Genomic DNA, 6,450 nt, shown 5'->3' on the forward strand with positions numbered 1-6,450 from the left:
AAGAAGAAGAAGAAGAAGAAGAAGAAGAAGAAGAAGAAGAAGAAGAAGAAGAAGAAGAAGAAGAAGAAGAAGAAGAAGAAGAAGAAGAAGAAGAAGAAGAAGAAGAAGAAGAAGAAGAAGAAGAAGAAGAAGAAGAAGAAGAAGAAGAAGAAGAAGAAGAAGAAGAAGAAGAAGAAGAAGACCGCTTTAATCCAAAGTGGATGGCTTCCATAGCAAAGATCTTTTCTTGAGTCACCTAATCCATCTGCTTCTCAGAAAGATCCTGGCGCACCATCTGTAATTCTACTCAGCAGTTTCATGACATTAGCTGAACTGCAATTGTCACCCTTTTTAAAATTGTGGGCATTTTCACTCTTTAGGCATCTTAGTTGATCGAACTTTGGAAGTGAAAAGTGAAAGCAGCCCAGGTGGCCGCTTGGTGATTTTTTTCAAACTTCTACAGGAGTCTGATCACTGCCAGCAGCTTTGCCATTGGTTTCATTGGAAGCCAACCTTAACCATCTCAGAAGTGAAAAGGGATGACCAAAAAAGAGTAACAGGTGGAAGGTCATTGAGCAGAGATCTAACTGAGAAGTAAGGAGAAATTCCCTGATGGTGAGAACAATTAATCAGCGGAACAGCTCTGCCTTCAGAAGTTGTGGGTGCTCCATCACTGGAGGATTTCAAGAAAAGACTTGACAGCCATTTGTCTTGAATGATGGCATAAGGTCTCTTGCTCACGCAGGGGGTTGGACTTGAGGACCTTCAAAGTCCATTCTAACCCTATTGTTCCCTACATTCTATTTAGCAGAGAGGTTACACACAGTAGCCTTAGAAATCTATCATTAATTTGTCTTGTTTTTTGTTATTATTATTTTACACTGTGTGCAGTACGGCGGCTTTTTCTTTCCAGCAAAATAAAGAAACAAAGAACTTCTCTCCCCAGTGAGGTCCCCTTCAGTTACTCTGCAGCAGTCCTCATTAGGGGTTCCTTTTGATCTAGTAGGTGAAAACATATCTGAAGCGTATCTTGAAGAACCACTCCGAAATGCATCAAAGTTCCGTGGAGGATACTCTGAAATTTGAATGAAAATAATGGGTAGCAGAAAAAAAAAAAAAAAACCAACCCGGTTGATACTAGGAAGCTCATGATGGCACATTTGCTCACAGGTGATCATCCAAGTTATGACCCTGATAGAATTCTGTTGCCGGCCAAGGGATGATTGATGTTTGATTTTGCTTTGCTTTGTTTCCTGACCACCGAACTTCAAAGAGGCAAAGAAGCAGAGGAAACCTCATAACCATTAAGTCAACGGTCAGCTGGTCCTTCCAAGTAGAGTTAATAAATGGATGCCCTTCAGCCTGAAAGCTTTGCTTACAGTGCATGCAGCTCACCTGGTTGGAAGGAAGTAGAATAGTAATATGGTTTGAACGGAGTGGATTCAGTAGCAGCAAGTGCTGAAGACAAAAAAAGGGGAAAGTCTGAGCACTAAATGGCAGGGGAGAAAAAAAAAAGTGATGAAAATGTCACCCAGAGGACAAAAAAGAAACAGATCTTTAGCGAGTAGGCCAGTGATGGCGAACCTTTTAGAGACCGAGTGCCCAAAAACTGGCCCTGCCCCTGCTCCACCCCCCTGCCCCACCCCTGCTCTGCCCCCCATCCCCTGCCCCGCCTGCCCCGCCTGCCCACAGGACCACTCATCGCCTCCAGGGCCTGCTGCAGATCGGCCAGGCATCCCAGCAGCGCTATGGCAGCCATACCCTCTACCTGCACCCTGCAGCATCAACTACATGATGGGGTGTCAGGGCAGAGTCTTGTCTACGCTGCCTGGCTGCCATGTGCTTGGCTGAGCTGCTCTGTGTGGGCCATGCTTGGGGGGTGACTCTCCTTCATGGGGGCTGCTGGAGAGGAGGGGGTCATGGGGGGAGACAAGGCTGGGGCAATGACACGTGTGCCCACAGAGAGGGCTCCGAGTACCGCCTCTGGCACCTGTGCCATAGGTTCGCCACCACTGAAGTAGGCAGTTCTCAATGTAGTCATTGAATATGGCAAAGGAAATAGATCAACCAAGTTTCCCCCCCCCTCATTCTGGCTGGTTCTGGAGGAAATGATTTCATGTTTAATTAAATGTGCGTACAATTCTGCACACTGCGAGGATCTCTGAAGTCTGGAAGAGACGTTAAAAAAAAATGGCAACTGTAGTGATGTCTCAGGAAATCAAATGTTCTTTTGCTTGTAGTGTTTGGTGGGGCAAGGAGTATTTACACTTGTGCATGACCCATAACTGCTCTGATAAAGATTGGTGGGCATCTAATGGGCTTCCATAGTAAAAGAGGGACAATCTGGATTACTTTAACCACTGTGTCGCAATCTCTAATTGTACATTATTCTGACACCACATTATAGTCAATGGTTAAGGCACCAAGCTAGAAGCAGGAAATGGTGAGTTTTAGTCCCTCCTTAGACCTGAAATCTGGCTAGGTGGATTTGGGCCAATCATCAGGAGATGATGAGTTCTAGTACCGCTTCAGCCATGAAAGTTGATTGAGTGACTTTGGGCCAATCATCATGAAAATGGGAATTCTAGTCCTGCCTTGGGCAGGAAAGCTACCTTGGCTGGGTGGCGTTGGGGCGTTCATTCTCTCAGCCCAACTCACCTCATAGGGCTGTTGTGGGAACACCAGAAGGAGGAAGGAGAATTAAGTATGTTCGCCAACTTGAGTTATTTATAAAAATAAAGGAGAAATTATAATGTAATCTACTTCAGGAGAGGCAATGTTTGGGAGCCCAACTGTACAAGCTTTGCCAGGTGTTTTTGCAATCATGTAAGAAGCACCCAGGAACTTCTGGGTTAAAAGGATTAGGCTGGTGACATCAATGTTGCCCTGAGGATGCCCTGCTTAAGCAGGAGAACCTACACTGTCTTAGACAGGTGATTGTCCTGTTTCTTCTTGAAAACCTCCAGTGATGGAGCGCCCATGATTTCTGGAGGCAGACTGTTCCACTGGTTAATTGTCCTCACTGTAAGGAAGTTTCTCCTTAATTCCAGATTGCTTCTCTCTTTGATCAGTTCCCAACCATTGTTTCTCTCCTTCCCTCTGGTGCTTTGGTGAATAATGTGACCCCCTATTCTTTGTGACAGCCCCTCAGATACTGGAACACTGCTGTCATGTCTCCCCTATTTCTTCTTTTCTTTAGATTAGCCAAACCCAAGTCCCATAGCCGTTCTTCGTATGTTTTAGTCTCCAGCCGTTGGATCATCTTAGTTGCTCTTCTCTGAATTTTTTTTCCAAGGAATGGGCATATCCAGTAGATCTTAGATCAGCTCTTAGGATATGAACAAGGATAGTATGGAATTATTTAAAAAACCAGCAATTTAAGAATCCTAGCTATTATACGGAATTCTACCCGTAACTCGTGTGGTTGAATTTTATTTTCCCGTAGGGTCAGACAACATAACCTATCAATCAAGGAGAGAAGCAACCTAGAACTAAGGAGAAACTTCCTGACAGTTAGAACAATTAACCAATAGAACAACCTGCCTCCAGAAGTGGTGAATGCTCCAACACTGGAAGTTTTTAAGAAGAGACTGGACAGCCATTTGTCTGAAATGGTGTAGGGTTTCCTGCCTGAGCAGGGGGTTGGATGACCTCCAAGGTCCCTTCCAACTTTATTATTATTATTATTATTATTATTATTATTATTATTATTATTATTATTATTATTATTATTATTATTATTATTATTATTATTATTATTATTATTAATCTGGAATACTGAGGGTATGACACAGAGGGGCATCTCAAAAAAGCATCCTTTCTCTCTCCTGCCTTAAAATAACTCCTAGAATTCTGGTGATAAAAGCCATATCATTTTGTACAGAAATAGACTCAGAACTTTCCAGATTTATTCAGTAGTAAGTGTTCAGGAGAGAGAGGCACATTCAACTGACTGATAAATACATGGCATTTATCTATTTGTTGCCAAATAAAAAGCTAAACTTTCAGAACTCAGCTAGCACGTCACTCATTCCTCTTTGTCCTTTCAAGGGTTCTCCTTGAAAGCGAAAAAGTTGCGTGCTTACACAAAGGACCGACGAGGGAATGGAGACAATTGATTCCTGAGAATATGAAGTGGTGAAGAGACCCGTAAGCCTGTTACTGATGTCACCATTACTCTTAGGTATAAGTCAGTAGTAATCCATCTTGTTTGGCGAGTTCTCTCTCTCTCTCCTTTTAAAATCTCTGTCGCTAATCCAGAGATGGATTGGAAGAGGAGCAGGAATGAAGAAGTTCAGATATAGAATCGGAGTTCTTTCTCCTGTTGTGCTTTTTCCCACCTTGATTGATTATGCATTTAATTTATTTAAATGTATCCTCTCCTGAAATTGGTGCCTCAACAGGGTCTTTAGAGCCAGGTGGGGAACTTAAAAAAAAAAAGAAAAGAAAAAAGAAGACATCATGCAATCTCCATCAGTAGATGATGAGAAGGAATTCTTACTTCTAAGGGTCTCCAGTTGATTTGAGCATCTTACTGATTAATGGGGGATTTCAAGAAAACGTAGCCAGGGTAGAAGGGATAATGAGGCAAGAAATATTTTTTTATTTTAATTTTGTTTTATTTTCCCCCTATTTCTTAGCCTCCAACGTGAACTGCCCAATTTCTGGGGAGCATCAGGAGAAGGGCAAATCTATGCCATTCTGTCAATCTGCAAACTAGACTGGAATTCATATAATATGTCAAGAAAGGGCTTCTATTTTGCTTCGCTTGGTTTGTTCTTCTCACTGCATGAATGATAATAGTTACATTTCCATCATAAAGGAACTTAAAACAGTTTTTCCTCTTCCACAATATGGGGCGGTCTGATGCCAACCAGTTTTTCAATGTTATAGCGTCCTGTACCGATAAAGGAGTAACACATGTTGTAACCGTTCTTTTTCTTTTTAAACAGTATATATATATATATATATATTTTATTGAAAATTTTATAAAAGTTTTACAATATAATTCCCCCCTCCCCAAAACCCACCCTTCCGCTCCCCCCTCCCTCCCCACTTCCAAGAGCCAATCACAGGGTTAACAATTACAATAACCATACTCTATCTAACATTAATCAACTATTAGATTAACAAATCCATAACATCCTTTAACTCTCTTTTAAACAAATATACTAGTATTAAACACAATAGATATAACATCATATTAATAATTAGAAATAAAAATAAGTAAACTATTATAACATATAAACTACATTAATACTCCAAGATTCACTCAAAAACCAAATGAAACTTTTTAGTCCCATATTTACTCTCAATATATCTTTCTTGTGAATAGTCCTTCACATAAGCAGAGATCTTGGCCATTTCTGCTAAATTTGAGACTTTAAGTGACCATTCTTCTATAGTGGGCAGACGTTCCATTTTCCAACATTGAGCTACTAATAGTCTTGCAGCAGTTATCAAGTTCAACATCAATTCCATTTCTTTTGCATCCAGATCTTCCATAATACCCAGCAAAAATATCTGCGGTTTAAACTTTATCTTTTTCTTAAAAATATTTTGAATATTACACCATATCTTGATCCAAAATGCCTTTACTTCCCTGCATGTCCACCAAATATGAAAATAAGTTGCATCTAAGTTTCCACATCTCCAACACTTAGGTTGTAAATTAGGATACATGCAGGACAATTTTTGAGGATCCAGTATATTGATGAGGAAAGTCACAGTACTTAGCACACAACTTAAAACCTGCCCCAGCAAATCTCAGTAAGTTGCAGCATCCAGAAAGCCCCAACAATTTTCTCTTGGTTCCTTCCACCCAACTTTTGTCTTTGCACCCAGCTGCTGCAGCCAAAGCAGAAGTATCTGTCTGTAAGTAAGGTTCTACATTTAGGAAAGAAAACCCAGATGTACAGGTATAGTATAGGAGGTACCTGGCTCAATAGTAGCAACTGTGAGAGGGATCTCAGAGTCCCAGTGGACAATCCCTTAAAGAGGAGCCAGCCGTGTGCTGCAGCTGCCAAAAAAGCCAACTCAGTGCTGGGCTGCATTAACAGAGGAATAGAATCAAGTTCCCGTGAAGTGTTAATATCACTTTACAAGGCCTTGGTAAGGCCACACTTGGAATAGGGCATCCAGTTTTGGGCACCACAATGTAAAAAAAGATGTCGAGACTATAGAAAGAGTGCAGAGAAGAGCAACAAAGATGATTAGAGGACTGGAGGCTAAAACATATAAGGAACGGTTGCTGGAATTGGGTATGTCTAGTTTATAATAATAATAATAATAATAATAATAATTTAATTTATATACCGCCCTTCTCCCGTAGGACTCAGGGCGGTGCACAGCATATTAAAACAGATACAAACAAAATACATCAAAAAACAAAAAACCCCCATAAAACCAAATTAAAAGCCAAATATTGGAAGCTGTGTGTCAATTAAAATTTTCTTAAAATCATCCCTACCT

The sequence above is a fragment of the Protobothrops mucrosquamatus genome, unplaced genomic scaffold (assembly GCF_001527695.2).
Source record: "Protobothrops mucrosquamatus isolate PMUCROS unplaced genomic scaffold, P.Mucros_1.0 scaffold28, whole genome shotgun sequence".
NCBI classification, from domain to species: Eukaryota; Metazoa; Chordata; class Lepidosauria; order Squamata; family Viperidae; genus Protobothrops; species Protobothrops mucrosquamatus.